Raw genomic sequence first — 15,775 nt, 5'->3', positions numbered from 1 at the left:
TTCTGCCTCGGAGCCAGCCAAGTATGGACTGAAACCTCCACAAACTGTAAGCTAAATAAACCTTTTCTTCCTTCATTTTGGGAGTTGGGTATTTTGTCTCAGCAAGGAGAGAAAAGTAACCAAGACAAATATGTAAGTAATACTGATACAATTTGTGTAACATACTTACTTTAAATTATAATTACCATCATATTAATTGGTCACACTAATGATTCACTGCAATTGTTCCCCATGCCCATGTATTATGCACTGATCCTCTCCCTCCTCCTTCTTAAGAGCAGCAGTGCTGGTGTAGCAGAAAATGTTCCCCTGCCAGTACATTTCAATTTTTTAGTTGCCCAAGTATCAGTTCTGCTTATCGTTTCCATTACTTTTGTTTCTTAGAAATGGCTAGTCACTGTGATGCATAGCTGGTCACTAAGATGCACATTGTAAGAACCAGTCAAAGACAGCCAAGTACTCTGGTTTTGTACTTCTCCTTGCAGACCACATAAAAACCTCACTCCCTGAGCCTTTAGAGCCTGATATTGTGGGAATGGTTCTGATTAGTGCCTGTGTATTTAAACAAATTCTGCCTCCAATTCCTTGGTGTTTTAGTGTTTTTGCTTGCCACAGCACCTTGTGTATTGTTCAAGAAGACTGACCATGCTGACCTCATTGGTCACTGGTCATTGCCATTGTGGATGGAACAGGAACCTCTCCAGGTCCTGACAGGAAGGTGCACCCTTGAGATTTCTCAAGTCCTCTCAGGGGCCTGGAGGAGGATTCTTGACTCCTGGCTGAGTGGCTCACATCAGAACCAAAAGGGAGTAGGACATGGTCAGATCTGGTCATGGGGATAATGTAAGATACTTGGGGTCACCCCAGTGAGTCTGTCTGTCAGTGCTGCTCATTTTGAGAAAAAAGGAGAGATTGTTCACCTTTTGTTAGTCAGGACCACCCTTGAGGGAAGAGGGTTGGTATGTTTTAACCTCTGAGTACCTGTTGAATGAATGTGTGAGTGAATGGGATGGACAACATAAGCAATAGGCTGCTCTGTCTACGCACCAAGACTGTGAAGCCCTGGTCACAGTGGCTGTTTGGGCCTCACCTGTAATTCTGTGGTGATCGATGTATGGCATAGCAGAGGCCTTGTACTCTCCTTAGCTAAACTGCACCTACGTCCTTGCAAAGGGCAGGGCCAGGTAGGCATCTGAATGGTCTCTCTCTGAGGGGCACCCACCCTTTGTCTGTTGCACCATCTTTCGAGGGTACAGAACACACATATAGGAAGTTAGAGATAGGAACTAGTTAGTCAAAACCTACAGTCTGTCACTGCAGGAAAAAGGGTTTTTCTGAGATTATGAAGTTAACATTGAAACCAAATCTTTAAAAAAAGGAAAAGAGTCCTACTCTTCCTAGAATTCTTCCTTGGTAAACTTGTCAGCAGCTGCAGTTGCTGCCACACCTATTGCTTCACTCCATGCTTTTGATTCATCCACTTCCAGCCAGCTATAACTTTTCCAGCTAGTCACTGCCTGCATTCAGGCACAGAGGCCCTCCCTCCACAGCCTTTTCTTTCCTATTCTGGTATCATCTAATGCCTCGCTGACATTATGGTCAACAATACCTTCTGACTTCCACATTTTGACTGAGGAAAAATTAGACTGTCAGCCCAGATGAATGAGTTTCCAACGCCTTGCTCAAAGGTCATCCCACCTAGAAACCTAAAATCAGTTGTACGGTTCTCAAAAACATCAAAGAGGGGGAACAAAAAGCCCATCAATACGTCAAAAGTTACCACTGTTATCCAAAAGGCTGATATAAGCAGTATGGACACTAAAAAATAAATGCCCCTTCAAATAAAAAGTTAAGGATCCTCAAAAGCTTCTACATCCATCCTGGGGACCAATCTATGTCTTTCCTGGTTGACAATGGAACAGAAATCTCTGCCCTCAAAGTCCCCTCTGTCAAAAAGTTACCATCACTGGGGCAACTGGAACCCTTGCCTCTTGCCCCTTCAGCCAGGGACTAACTTTCAGCCTGGGAGGACATCTCACATAACATGAATTCCCATATAAACCAGTCCCCATAATGCTTCTGGGAAGAGACCTCCTCTTCAAGGTAGAAGTGACCATCTCCTTTGTACCAATCTAATCAGCTTCCTCATTTAACCCTGAACTTTTAACTCTGATTGTTCCAGGAGAGGAAGATGATGCCTGCATTAGCCTGAGTCAGATAACTGCAATCTGAAATTCTGAAAACTCTCCTCCCAGAGGTCTGTGCCAAAGACTCATATCTAGGTCTGGCCACCAATGGTGGCACCTCAACATGACCCTCATTGATGTCAGACAAGGTCCCATGTCATGGCAGCACACTGGCATCCAGCCACACCCCCAGTTACCTAAAGCAGTTCAAGATCCTGATGCACTGTTAATCCCTTTTCACTCTTCAGTTTCCCACCTAAATAGCCTTTTGCATCGTTACCTCCAGATGCCACCTGGTTTACATGTCTAGATTTAAAAGATGCGCTCTTCTGCTTGTGGTTTGCTCCTATAAGAAGATTCTGAGACAGGATGAAAAGGCCAGCTCACTTAGACTCAATTGCCACAAGGGGTGAGGAACACTTCCATCACTTTCAGGGAGGTTCTAACAACAGATTTGGCTGTTCCCATCATCTTCTCTGAGACCGCTTGTTTCTCTGTCACTTCCAGCTCTATTTCTGTCTCCCAAGCAAACATTACCCTGTGCCATGAGAGACGTAATTAGGAACTCAGCCATATATCCAGATGCTTCAAAACCACTGTCAAACTGCCAAACTGCCAAACTGCCTGTAAAGAAACTGGTGGGAATATCATCCAGTTCAGGATCTCAGAGTTGTCAGTGCTGCCTCAGTCTTATGCTATCCACAGCCTGCTGGCACACATGCCTGGACCTAAAGAATGCCTTCTGCTTTTGGTTTGCTCCTTTCAGCTAGCCCATCTTCACCCTTAAATGAAAAGACTCCAGTTCAGGACTCATGATAACTGACCTGATTCCACCTTACAAAGGTTCAAAAACTTGTTTACTCTCTTTGGAGAAGCCCCACAGCAGACTTCCCTGGTTTTCCAGGACAAAATATCACTGAACTGCTGATTAAAAACACCTAAGCTGCCTGTTGGAAAGGTACAAAGCTCTGCTGCAATATCTGGCAGAAACTGGTTACAAGAAAGAAACTTGGCAAATTTCATGGAGCTTTTGTCTTCTATAGAATCTCAGTCCTTGAGTTAAAAAAACAATGGTGCTTACGTAGACTATCAGCCCCTGCGAATGCCCAGTAGGCTACCTGTGCAAATATTTGAATCCAGTTGCTAAGGGCTGCCTCCTCCTTACCTTTGTTCTTTAGTACCCATTGCTTTTCTGATCAAAAACCTGACAAGCTCACCTTAGGTTGAGACCAGGCTGTCCAGGTGTCCCATACTATACTGGACCTCCTGAATAACTGGACCACTCAATCCTGCCATGTACCTGCCCACCAAGCTCAGACCACCAGACCATGCCTGCCTGGTACTGACTGGTGAACTGTTCTTGAGCTGACCAGACTTAAAAACGAAACCCCAACAGATGCTGAGTACACCCTTTCTACAAATGGAAGTACTCTGTTAGGAATGGAGTCCAACAGGCTAGAGATGCTGTGATCACCTTAGACAAAGCTATTTTGGCCAAAACTCTCCTGCTACTGCTTCCTGCTGCTGTTTGGAAATCTTCCACGAATGACTCTACACCTGCACTCAAAATAATCCAGTCCAAAGGCCTAAGCCTTTTCCAGGGATCCAATAAACTGAAACATCAACCATAGCCAGAAAGAACTTTATCCAACACTCCAAGAAGATAGCCAGACCTGCCCCCACTGTACGTTCTGAAAGCTCAAACCGCTGTGCTGGCATTCATATCCCTGCAACCAACTCAGGCTTCAACATCTGTGTCACTGGCCCTGACCTAAAAATGTACAGATAGACTTAGTGCTCATCTGCACCTACTCAGGCTGGCCCAAGGCATTCTTTCCCCAAGCTGTGAGGGCAACAAAAGTTTGTAGGTCGTGTTGTGTAAAATCAACCCTGGATATGGCCTACACTTGACCTTGACCATTGGCAGCAACAATGGGCCTGCATCTTTAACAAAGGTAACTTAAAATCTAGATTGAATAAAACCTACATACAGCACACAGGCCATGAATCTCCAAAAAGGTTAAAAAACAGCTTCAAACCCGGTCCATAAAAATTTAGCTGAAAGACCAGTTATACCTGTAGACATCCCTGCATACACCATGTTAACAGCTCCTAAAGTTTCAGAAATACAGGCTTAGATCTACTAATCCAGAGTCCTGCTGAATTTCTGAAAAATTTAACTGGACAAGAGAACTCCTCTGAAGCTCAATCTCAAAAGACAACACACTCAAACTCCTGTTCTGGTCACTATGGATGCTGACCAGTCCACATATGGCTGAGGCCTGAGGACACTGTTTGTAGGATTGCTCATTATCTATTTCCCTTGATTTTTGTGCCTGTTCAGACTGTTTACCTGAGCCCTTTTTACCTGCAACCCTGCTAGCCATGGTTTTTGCCTCAGCACTGTGGACAATTAGTCAAACACTGGGCCAAGATTTGATGAATGTCCAAGGCACATTGGACACTCAGATTAACTCGTTCACTTCCTTGCCAGAGTACTGTTGTAGAACAGACAGGCCTAAATTATTTCTCTTCTTAAAAGCAGCTTAGAAAAACATTCTATAATGAGACAATATTGTGTACCTTGGCTAGGGCCCATCCTAGGTCACTGACAACCCTAATATTATTGCTTCTAGTTAGGCTTTATCTTAAGTGATGACATGTAACATGCCAGCAAATATTATGCTGGGGAAACTGAAAAGGGGGGGACATGTCGCAGAAAATGTCCTCCCATCCACTATACTTCAGTTTGTTAGTTGCCCAGGTAACAGTCTGTTTACAGTTCCTGTTATTTTTGTTTCTTAGAAACAGATGGTCACTGTGACTCACAGCTGGTCACTATGATGCAACTCCTAGGAACCAATCAAAGACAGCCAAGTACTCTGCTTTTGTACTTCCTTTTGCAAACCCTATAATATAGCCTGCCTCCCTGAGCCTTTGGTTCTTGATATTCTAGGAAGGATCCCAATCAGTGCCCGTGGATGTAGAACACATCTGCCTCCAAATCCAGGGTGTTGTTTTGGTGTTTCTCTTGTTAAAGCACTTATAGTGAAAAAAACATCCTACAAGCACAGATCCTAAAGCTGACCAATGTGAAATGAGAAGACACCTGAGTCGCTAATTTTCCATGACTTCTGTGTCAGCTCAGGACTGTTGCCAGAATTCTTATATCAGAATACAAGGCTATCTGCTCAACCTACTAGCACAATGAAACTTACAGATATTTCAAGCTTACTGACTGAAAGGACCAAAAAGAAGACATTTTCTCAATGACTGTTCTTCCTACTGAGGGCTCCAGCATTCACCCAGATTTCCATCTCTGAATCAGCACAAATGGGCCAACAATCACCTAACTAAAGCTAGAAATGCTTGTGTACTAATATAAAATTGTTTTCAAGAAGGAATTTAAAGGCAGCAAAAAAAATCTTTTTAAGAAAAGAAAAGACCACAAACCAGCAGAAGAAAATGCTTTGAGTGGCTTTGATGTCGGAAGGAGTTTTACAGAGAAACTTGGATTTCTGTAAGTGCAGAACATACCTGTGGTGCTTGTGAAGAGTAAACACCACCAGCCACTGGACCCACTCACAAGAGCCTCAGAAATAGGATTCCATAGGAGCAGGACACAGCAAACAATTCATCCTATTTTCTGATTTGCAGCCAGAAGAAATCACAGTAGATGTCTCCCTCTAATTTGTGATGAGTTTCTGCTGGTGCTTAACAGGGAGTAAATTTTATAATGTCAAAGGAACACACACAAGAGAAGGACATGTTGTGCAACCCTGGGCTTGAGCCTCAAACTCCTCCTGGAGGATCTGGGTCAGATGATGGTGATCTGAACCCCATGAGGAGACCACTGATGCAGACTGTGAGGCCCTGGGTCACCCATCCCAGTAACACAGGATCTTCCAATCTGTGTCATCTAAGTAGATCCTGACAATGAAAGTGGCCAGATGGTGATATGTGGGCAATGAGTCTAGGTCTCAAACTCTCACTGTTTACAAAATGCAGTTTACAATGGATCAGGGGTTTGCGTATGGGATTGGCAACCAAAACTGTTAGGTGAAAACATAAGGGGAAATCCTTCAAGAGAGACACAGGGAAAGCCTATTCGATAGGACTCTGGTAATCCAGGAAATAATGTCAAAGTTGAGAAATGATATTACATCAAACTAAAAGGTTCCTGAACAGCAAATGAAGCAGAGTGAAAATATATCATAAAAAATGAGAGAGACACTTTGTTAATTAGGCTCTTACAGAGAATTCATATCCAGAATGTAGAAAGAGCTAAAAAAATTACCATTAAAAATGTAGGCAATAAGTAGGCAAATGGATTGAATGGACATTCTGAAAAGTAGTATAAATGACCACAATGTATATGAAAATATGTACAGCTTTGCCCATCAGGAAAATGCCAATTAAATGACACTGAGGTACCATTTTAGCTATTTTAGAATGGTAATTATCAGGAATAAAAAATAATACATGATATTGAGGTTGCTGATAAAGAAAATTTTCTACACTGTGTACAGAGTATAGCTATTATCAAATTCAATCTATAGTCTCTCCAAATATTTAAAATTTGGGTTACCATTTTATCTAGCTATACCTCCCCTCATTTATACCTGAGAAATAGTAAGGTCAACTGATTGTAGAGATAACTGTACATCTCTATTTATTTGGGTGAAACTCACATTCACTATATTGTGCAAACAGCCTAGGTCCCTGATGATTCATTAACGGGTGAACGGATGTGACATACATGCAATGGAGGTTTTATTAGTTTAAACATTGGCAGAAAAATGGCAATCAGATACAGAGAAATAAGCCACACTGAGAAAGAAAATGGCCTTGTCTTTTTTCTTACATGGGAAATTTTAAAAGAAAAGACAGAGAGAGAGGGAGAGGGAGATGTTATGAAAAACTGTAAAATATGAGAGAAGAGGAAGGGAATGAGGACGGTAGGAAGAATGTGTAAGGGGATAATGGGGAAGTAAATGGTCAATGTTGCGCGCAAGCAGATATGGAAAACTGAAACCCATAATTCTGTATACCCACTATGCCTTAATAAAAAGGAAAAGAAAGGGCAACAAAAATTTTTAAAAACATTAAACTGGCATGTGATATACATCATAAAATATCCACTAAATCTACTGTAAAACTAGGAGAAAGCCTCTCACCTTTGCAGCCAAGAGAACACAGCCATACACACACATTCCCAAGACAACCTGTAACTGAAGGTGGAAGGAGAGGACTTGACTACATCACTTGTCACCTGCAACTTGCTGTGATTTTAATGGGAGATGCAGGTGGCTGTGTGTGACTACATTGTCTATATTGCAAAATAAATTTCAAAATCTCATGATTGTTAGAGAGTAATGCTTAGAAATGTGGAACAAAGCATGCAGAGAACTTAGACTCCACCGTGACCACAGAAACTGGTTTCAGCCACACGATTTCCCTGATGACCATGTTTCAAAGGAGGGGTCAAGGGCTTCAGAAAACATTCCAGGGATTCCAACTGGTAAGATTATTACTTAGCTAAAAAGACTCACACACCTTAAAGGTGCAAAGAAGATACATTGCCTACTGATTTCTTCAAAGACTATCAAATATAGGTGAAAGACAGAGAGAGGAGGGGCGGGGAGAGAGAGTAAATTTTATGTTTTTTACATCAGGGAAATTTTTTTCTTTATACTTGCATCTCCTCAAACTTGCTTAAGTCCAGTGTCTTGCTTTCCTCAGTGTGGACAAATTAGTACCACCACAAATGGATATTTCATTTATGGCACATATATTTCAGGCATGTACTTGGTATCAGTTGCACCTTCACATAACAAGGATTCAGGTGCTGTAGGACAGAATTATTTTTTTCTAAGTAGCGGGTCCACCTGGTTTATTGCTTTATGGACACGAACTAAGCCAGCCACTCATGAAGAAGACCCTGCATTCCAATGGGTACAGTACAGCAACATAACTCTTCTCCTGCCCATGTGCATGGTTGGGGAGAGCTCAGAAAGTAGAGTCCCCAGTGTGAGCGTTCTTTATTGTATTTCTGTGTATAGAGCAGGACTTGGACAGAAGCGGGCAGTGACCCATTCTGTGTCCCAGGAGTCTGTCCCCACTTTGACGCACAACTTGAGCACAGCTCTGCAGAATGGAAAACACTAGACACAGAGACGCTGCTGGCTGTTCACTTCCTCAGTGCACATCCTCCCTGTTAAAGTCATTAAACCTAATTGAGCCTGAAAAGCTCCTGAGTAAACAAATATGGTAATTATGGATGGAGAGGGAACGTTGCACAGCAGGGACTGAGAGTCACAGAGGATGTCTTTCTCCCAGGCAGGGAGACAACTGTTAAGTGAAGTCTTGGTGACACTTTTTGGCATCTAAGGGCTGTATAAATCATGGAGTTACAAATATGACCTAAGAACTCACCTCACCAGAAGGACGACTCATCTCTGGTCTACCTGCCACACACCAAGGTGGGCAGACCTGACCAGTCTTTCATCTACGCACACGGGCCAGGTAAACTTTCTCTTCAGGATCTACAGACTGTGGCTCAGCAAAAGAGCAGATGAGAGGGACTTTGAGGCTTAAGGTCTTCAGTCTTTTTTGTATCTTTAAAAGATGAGGACCACAGGCCCCCAGAAGAAGGGCACTAACTTCAAGAAAAGAAGTGTCTTCTAGAAATGTTGAGGCATCTCTGACCCTGTGTTCAGGAGCTTACAGAATCAGAGAGCTCTGGGGTGAATCATTGCATAAGGTTTTCTTCTTGCTTTCTTCTAGCAATTGGGAAGATTTAGGAGCCTCTAATTCATCTAGGAAAAGCTTGATTTCCCTCAGTATGAAATTACTGAACTATGGACCTGTCAGCATTACTATCTTTTATAAAAATGTGAGTGTTTCTGTTATGGTGAATTTCTGTATTTGAATATGGACGAACACTGTATTTTTTTACTATGTTGTGAATGCCATTTCTGTTGGTGCATTTCTGTTCTATTTGAAGTTTTCCAGTTCTGTTTATAAATGCTCCATATCAAGCCCCTGATATTAACCCATACATATAACTAAATTTGTTATTTTGCTGCTTGATAGAGGAACTATTATCAACTATTAACTATAAAATTGTCTTGCTCTTTGGAGAATTCCCACCACAAAGGTAATAGTAAGTTACTGTAACAAAGAATAACTCATTTTAATTTCACTATAGTTTTATGCAACAAGGAAGAATGCTATCATTTTTTAGTGAGAAAAGTGAGCCCAAAATGCATGCTGTTACCAGCCTGACTACTTAGTTCTTAGAAGTAGTTACGGAGTCATACATTTAGCAGGACGCAACACTTATGTTTTAAAACAGTTTATGAAGGGTTTCCCAAGATTTTCTGTGAGAGTAACAGTTCTCTCTCTTTTGACATTTTTACTTTGGTCAAAACAAAAAGTCTTCATTAGATGATTTCTCAAAACTGGCTTCAAATTTGACTGATACTCTTGGAATTGAGGGAGATGAAGCTCAAAAAAATCTGCGTTGAAATTTTATTTTTTGAATATTAATCACAAAGATAGCATAAGACAATATAGAGTCACCCACATACAGTGTCATAGGAAATGATATAGAGCTATTGGTGAAACATTTTTGCAAATTAAAAAAAACATAGTTGTGGCTTACACACTAGGAAAGCGCAGTGAGGTGAAGTATTTTCTCTGATTCAAATAATCACAGTTGGTGCTTTTTCAAAACAGTATCAGCTGGATTCACACTTTTCTGCTGATGCAGTAAAAAATGTATTTCCACATTATCAACAGAACAATCTGGACCTTTCTAACTGGACTTGGCATATTAAGTAACACATTAGTTTTTATACTCTATGTGTGCAATTTTGGGGGAGCCATCAGGAACAAATCAATACAGCTGCTTCTCATCCATTTACTTTTCACAAATATCTTGATGCTTGTTTCCAAAGTAGTGCCAAAGACAATAGCAGCTTTTGGTGTGAGAAACTTCCTAGATGACGTAGGCTGTAAGACTGTGTGTTACCTGGAGAGGGTGGCTCGTGGCCTCTCCATCTGTACGAGTGGTCTCCTCACTGTGGTCCAGGCCATCACCATCAGTCCCAGAGACTCTGGGTGGAGGAGACTCAAGCTCAGATCTCCATGCTATGTCCTCCTTTTGCTTTTTTCTTTTTGGGGCCTCAACACTTTGATAAGCATGAACTTACTCCATTCCATCACCAATATCAGGATGAACTCATCCCAAGTTAGTAACAGTGAGGGCTATTGCTTTTTTCTACTAGAAAATAAGAAGGTAAAGTGGATTTTTCTCACTGGCATGGTCCTACAGGATGTGGGCTTTCAAGGCATCATGGGTGTGGCCAGTGGCTACATGGTGTGTGTTCTCTACAAACACCACCAGCACGTTCTTTATTTGCAGAACTCCAAGTTCCTCTACACAGCTCCTCCTGAAATCAAAGCTGCTCAAAGTGTTCTCCTTCTGATGCTTTGTTTTCTTTTCTTTTATTGGCTAGACTGTCTTTTTTCTCTATTTATAAGTTCCTCATTAGTTACTCAGTTTACTGTCATAAATGCTGGAGAATTTCTTGCTGTTGGTTATGCCATTCTTAGTCCATTCATACTGATTCACAGGGAGGGACACCTCGGTCATTGTTGCAGCACCCGTAGGGCAGGAAACCACTAAGACATTACTATTGAATTTGTCTTTTCTGTGAGTAAATATGAAACTCTTCTCGATTCATTTGTGGAATATGTGGAACTAATCATATTAAATTAGCTCGCAATGATAAGATTTCCTTCTCAGGCAACTGTACTGGAGTCCGGAAGCCTGAGCTCACATGGAGATTAGAGAAACACAGAGTGGTGCACAAATCTTATGCTCCATTCAGCCTCCCTGGAGAAGAAGCTTTAATTCCACTACATGTGCCAGTGTCCTTCAGACCACTGTTACAGCAGTAGGGACCTAGAAATCATTTGGCAAATTGTACTACTGCTATGAGCACCCAGCAATTCCATTTCTAGATATGATCTTACTGACATGTTTTCTTTTTAAGAATTAAAACAGGAAACATTTCTGTACACTACTATGTTCATTATTCCCTAAACATATTAAGTACTAGCCAAAAGAACTGTCTTTATTCCCTACTTGATCATATCTGTAAATATCCATCCTTGAAAAGGGATTTTATGAAATTGATGCATTCATGGTGGGTTGTAAATATGGAATGACATAAAGAATTAATTTTAATCAATGCAAGTGTAATGCAAGAATTAGAAATTTGAAAGTGCAGAAAAATTATTTAATTAGATATTGTAAAAATAAAGATTTTTAGAACATTGAAGGAAAAGTACAAATTTTGAGAGAGACTGGCACATAAATGCACAGTATAAAAAATGTGATAGAACATATTTTGTATTTCTCGGTTTTTTTATTTTAAAGAGAAAAAACACTAAAAACAATGATAAAAAATTTCAAACCAAGATTGAAGGAGAATAATAATGGTTCATACATTTCTTATTGTTGTCTGCAAAGTAGTTGCTGAGACTACAAAATATATACATGAAAACTGATCAAGTGATATAAGCATAAACCTTTCCTTTCTTTTTTTTGTTTTTTTTTTTTATGGTACCAGAAATCAAACTCATGACCTTGCACTTGCCAGGCAGGTTCTGTGCCGCTGAGCTAAATCCCCAGCCCCCAAACCCTTTTTTTCAATGAACTAATAGAAATTAATAGTATAGCTATCTTAACTATCTTATATATACATATATATTTACTTTTCATTTTCCTTTCTATATTTTAAAACGTGATTTCAACTCTTTACACAATTAAAAATTAAATTATGCTTAAAATATTTGGGGTTTATTTCTCATAGTGTTACATATCTCTAGCTTCAAGGAGTTGCAGAAAAGCTGATTCTATATACAATTAATGGAGAATTCAGCTCTGAAATATTTGTGTATAATACATGATTGTACTAATAAGATATCTGATAATTATTTGAAAATGCTTAGTTTACTTCACATACAGGCTGAACACAGAATTTAGACTTGACAAATATAGCACTCCATGCTGTAAAAATTCTCCCACTTCTTCACTGTCTTGGTGGACTTTTAAGCTTATTCCTTCTCCCCTTAATGAAAGTGCATGTGTACTTCTTGTGCTGAGCTTGTACAATTTACACACAGCTTTCAAGTCACAACCTTGTGTTATGATATTGTTCTGCAATTTATTGAAGACTGTCTTCCTGCTGTAACTAAAGTGTGCATGATTGCAAGTGCTGTACTATTTACCTTGGTTTCCCTGTGAGTTTTTTGCATGTGGATGGCCTTTCCTAATCTCCAGCATAAAAAATAAGACAAAGAACATCTGGGGAAGGGGAAGCAATTTCTGCATCAGTCATTGCAGTGAGACTCAACAAGAAGGAGACTCAGGAACCCTGCAGGGAAGGACAGGCAATGTCCCTCCCTGAAATCATGCTTTCCTGACATGGAGGAGGCCAGAGTTCAATGCACATAACCACACATAAAAAAGAAAAGGACAAGACCTGAAACTCATGTGCAACTCCTGTAGCAAAGACCCACCACACTCATTCACGCCCCAACAAGAATTTTCAGATTTGAGTGTCGAGAGAGGACCACTGCTTGACGGTGAGCTTTTAAAAGAAAGACCCCCACAGAGCAGCACAGATATCATCCACGAACATCTCGCTGAGCTGCAGGAACTGGCTCATGCACACAGCCAGAACCCAGAGCAGAAAAACGCCGTTGCCTGCTCTGTAGAGTGCCTGTGGACCCATGATCCAGGTACTGCATATCAAGGGCACATCTGATTTTGTCACTTGAGAACATTTGTTATCAAGATAGAACATATTTTGAAAATGTTCACCAAGTTTCCTATTTATGAAGCAGGCAAGGCCAGAATGTTGCCCCAGGTATGGAGATGCAGCAGAAGGAGGCCTTGCCCCAGTGAAGTCAGGACTCATGGCATTGACATCACGACAGAAGCGGGAATTAGTGAGGAGCCCTAGGACTCAGGGAGGATAAAAGGGCCTGGACAGTGCTGCTCTGCAGAACTCCACCTTGAGCCGGCTGCACAGACCGCACAGGTGAGTACTCCTGACTCTGAGGACTGTGGCTGCTTTGGCTGTGGAAGGGGAGCTGTCTCAGGCAGGGCTGGTCATGGGTAGGGTGGGGAGAGATGAGGCTGAGAGCCCCTGTCACTTGTGGAAGAGGCAGGTGCCAGGGACTAGGGAGAAGACAGCTCGTCCTTCACCAGCTCACACTCAGAAGCCTCTGCTCAGCAAAGGAACTCCTGGGTGGCAACATGTTTGATGCAGGGTGTTTGAAGCTGCTCTTTTCTACCAGAGAGGCAGGAATGGGAGACTTGGGGCCTCACTGCCATTTTGGCATCAATGTGTGGGAGCACAATCTCTTCTCAGCCTGTGTTTTCCCCTACATAGGTGGGAATCGTTTTAAGCTGTTTTTTTTTTTAAATTTCTAGTATCCTTCTGTTCTTTAGAGATGTGATGCTCTTGCTTTCTATATTGTGATTGTATTCATCCTGAAGATTCTTTTTCCTAAGCACAAAATCTAAGACATTATATTTATAATGAATTGAGCTAAATGGAGAGGAGGATGCACAGCAACACTGACAACTCATTCTGTCACACCTGCTGGGCACTTCTGCAAGCTCTGCATCCCTCAGCTCTGAACTGTCAAGATGCACCTCCACAGCACAAGCACCATCCCTAGTTTATAGACGGGAACCTTGGGAATCAGGGGGTCTGGGGTATGCCCAAAGTTAGGCAGACAGGAGCTAGGGAGACCAGGGTTTCAAGTCCAAAGGGACTGATTTTAATTTCTTAAGTTGAATGATATCACTAAGTTATATGGGATATGTAAACTCACCCACCACTTGTTGTAGAGAGCCATTACTTGAGCAGACTCACAGAGTATTTTTTATATTTTACATGTCAAAGAACAGAATCTTGTGAAGACTTAGGGCTTGAAACACCTCACTCCAAGTTCTCCTTCAATTTATGGTTTGTGTTGAGAAGTGTGTTGTAATTCTGATGGGCTTTTCTTTATAGGTTATTTGTTATTTTTGTCTAGCTGCTTTTAATATTTTGTTCCTCTGCTAAATTTCTGGAATTTTCATTATTATATGCCTTGGTATAGGTTTACTTTGGTCATAGCTGTTTGGAGTTTTGTATACTTCATTTATTTCTATGTCAAATTCTTTTTTATCTTAAAGACAAAAACAGTAAAAACAATGATACAAAACTTCAAAACAAGATAGCAGGAGAGTAATAATGTTAGTACATTGCTTATCATTATATTTAAAGTAGCCATTCAGATTATAAGATATAGGTGTGAAAAATTGATCAAACCATATAAGCATTAACCTTTGTTTTCAATGAACTAATAGAAATTAGTAGTGTAGCTATGTTTGCTCATATATATATATTTTTTTTTTACTTTTCCTTTCCTTTTTTCTCCTTTCCTCATCCCAGTTTCTCTTCTTTTGAACGGTTTCTCCCCATTGTACATTTTCAACCTTATTTACTCTTTCAGCTTCTTACACTAGGGACACAATACAATATTTACACATGTGAGATAGATTTATTTAACTTATGAGTATGGTTTCAAGTTGCATCAATTACCTGTAAAAGTCTCAAATTTATCCTTTTATATAGCTGAGTAGTACTCCATTCTATGAAAATACCACATCTTTTTTATCCACTCCTAGGCTGATGGGCATTTGGGTTGTTTCCAAAATTGAGCTATTACAAATTGTGCTGCTCTAAACGTGGGTGCACATATATCACTATGGTATGATGTTTTCAGTTCTTCTCAGAAAATGTCCAGAAGTGGAATGAATGGCTTGAATGGGACCCTTAATCCTAGGTTTTTGAGGTGATTCCATGCTGATTTCCACAGCTGTTGCCCCACCCTCACCAACACTGGAGAAGGGTTCCTATTGCCCCACAGTCCCACCAGCATTTGTTACTGATTTCTTGATGGCAGCCATTCTCTCTGGGTAAATAGACACTCAGTGTTGTTTTAATTTGCATCTTTTGAATGATAAAAGATGTGAAACATTTTTTCATATGGTTATATGCTATCTGTACTTCATCTGAGAAGGCGTATTCATCTTATATGCCCATTTTTGGATTGGGTGTTGAAATTTGGGCTTCTGATGTTTTTCAATTCTTTATATGTTCTGGAGATAAGACTCTTTTTCTGAAGGACTTTTAAAGTAAAATATTTCCCCACTCCATGGGTTGTGATCCATTTTGACTTTAGTTTAGCACATGGTGATAGACATGGGTCTGGTTTAATCTTTGGCATGTGGAAAGCCAGTTTTTCCAGCATCATTTATTAAAGAGGCTATCTTTCTTCCAGTGAACATGTTTGGCCTCTTTGTCAAAGGTAAGGTGCCTGAGTGTGTGTAAGGTGCCTGAGTATGTTTGTAGTTGTGTCTGCATGTTCTAGTCTGTTCCATTGATCTTCAGGTCTGTTTTTTTACTGTTGATTTTATCACAGTAGCTTTGTAGTAAAATTTCAAGTAAGGGATT

The 15,775-nt window shown here is 40.7% G+C and overlaps 1 pseudogene; it reads left to right on the top strand.

Moving 5' to 3' along the window:
• The first annotated feature begins 9,966 nt into the window (after nucleotides 1-9,966).
• Nucleotides 9,967-10,805, top strand: LOC102029725 (annotated as a pseudogene).
• The last annotated feature ends 4,970 nt before the right edge of the window (nucleotides 10,806-15,775 follow it).

Source organism: Chinchilla lanigera, unplaced genomic scaffold, assembly GCF_000276665.1.
Source record: "Chinchilla lanigera isolate Chin_1 unplaced genomic scaffold, ChiLan1.0 scaffold00064, whole genome shotgun sequence".
NCBI classification, from domain to species: domain Eukaryota; kingdom Metazoa; phylum Chordata; class Mammalia; order Rodentia; family Chinchillidae; genus Chinchilla; species Chinchilla lanigera.
This window is presented reverse-complemented; position numbering and strand designations above follow the sequence as displayed.